Source organism: Echinops telfairi, unplaced genomic scaffold (assembly GCF_000313985.2).
Source record: "Echinops telfairi isolate 266 unplaced genomic scaffold, ASM31398v2 ScPeMD7_7427;HRSCAF=8465, whole genome shotgun sequence".
Lineage (NCBI taxonomy): Eukaryota > Metazoa > Chordata > Mammalia > Afrosoricida > Tenrecidae > Echinops > Echinops telfairi.
Genome location: NW_022111327.1, coordinates 9,769,552 through 9,771,182, shown reverse-complemented (window position 1 = coordinate 9,771,182; position 1,631 = coordinate 9,769,552). Strand labels below are relative to the sequence as shown.

The 1,631-nt window shown below is 36.7% G+C and overlaps 1 non-coding gene across 1 annotated transcript; it reads left to right on the top strand.

Annotated features, from left to right (window-relative positions):
• Window positions 1–974: 974 nt before the first annotated feature.
• On the top strand, window positions 975–1,083 carry LOC115872620. The gene has a single exon (XR_004047958.1). It is a non-coding gene; the product is annotated as a U6 spliceosomal RNA (small nuclear RNA).
• Window positions 1,084–1,631: the final 548 nt, after the last annotated feature.

Genomic DNA, 1,631 nt, shown 5'->3' with positions numbered 1-1,631 from the left:
TAAGTTACTCAAAACAAATTCAAGATGCTTGCTTCTGTGAAATCCTTTCACAGTTCCATGCTTCCTTTCCCTTATGTAGCACACTATCATTTCCAAGAACTCCTCCTGACAAAATTTTTTCTCCACCCTTCCAGAAAGCTGCTAGGTTCTTCAGATCCTGGCCAAAGCCCGATTCCTTATCCTAGAGGTATTGTGGTAGAGTTGTTTCATCTCCTGATTAGCAAAATTGCTAATGCTAAAAGCTTATTCTTAAGCCACAAAGGTCTAGAGCTTTTAGCTCTTCTTTTTTCCTTTGTCACAATGATTCATGCACAGATTTTCCAGGAAAGAGCTGCCAGGTTCACGAAGAAGCAGATGATATGATGCAAGCATGGCACCTAATATCTTAAAATCCCAGCGTAAGCTCGCTAACCAAGGACTTTGTCAGAAAACTGAAAACTAAGGTGTGGACTGTGATCAGAAAGCTCAATTGAATGTTACCATAGCATGGACAAATGAACTCAAATTCTCTTAGTAGCCAACATTTTTAAATATACATGCACACAGGCACATATACAGGCACCTATGTGATGATAGTGATGATTGTAAGGATAATTCAAGAAAGAGATGAGCTAATTCTCAGTTGAATGGATTTCAATGAAATATACATACCAAGGACTTGGGAGATACCGAGAAATAAAGATATGCTTTATATCTTCCAAGACCACCTTAAATTCTATATAAGGAGAGAAAATTGCCAAGCATAAAATATAGTCAAGGTCTTTAATGTTAGACATTTGATAATGATAAAGGGGTCAATATATCAAAATAATATAATAATTTAAAATGTTTATGCCCTTCACAGAGCTTTAGAATACATGAAGCCAAAATGGATAGACACACAAGGAGAACAAGACAAACTGATAATTAAAATAAAAAATTTCAATATCCTTTGATCAGCAATTGGGGAATAAGTACATAGAAAATCAATTAGAGTGCTTGCTTCACCAGCACATATAATAAAACTGGAACGATAGAGAGAAGATTAGCATGGCCCCTGCGCAAGGATGACACGCAGAAAATCAATTAGAATATGTAAAACTTGAACTACACTATTAATCAACTGTATACACAATCTTCTCACGTGTACATGAAATATTTATCATGATAGATCATATTACGTGCTATAAAGAAAATGTCAATAAATTTTAAAGGATTAATGTGATTCAAAGCATTTCTACATGATAATATTGGAATAAAACTAGAATTCAATAACAGAGGGATTTCTGGGTATTCCCATAAGGAGATGAGAGTAGCGTGGAATGTTACACAGTTATCAGACCACAGCCCTGGTTCAAATAATTCCCTCCTGGTCGTGTCCTGTTTCCACTATAAGTGGATGCTTTGGGAAAGTTGTTTGACTTTTTCTGGGTTTAGGTACTGTATCTGACTTATTGGATGGTTCCTTGGACTTGAACCAGCAGCCTTCCATATTGTCTATTGATCCTGCGAGTTACCTGTGACCTGCCATTAGCCTTCTGTCCTTTGATTCATCCCACTCTACAGCCACAAACCTGTGTTCTTCCTGCTGATCATAAGCCACAACAGTTATGAATATCAGGAGAAACCTGCAGTCTAGTATCTAACTCACA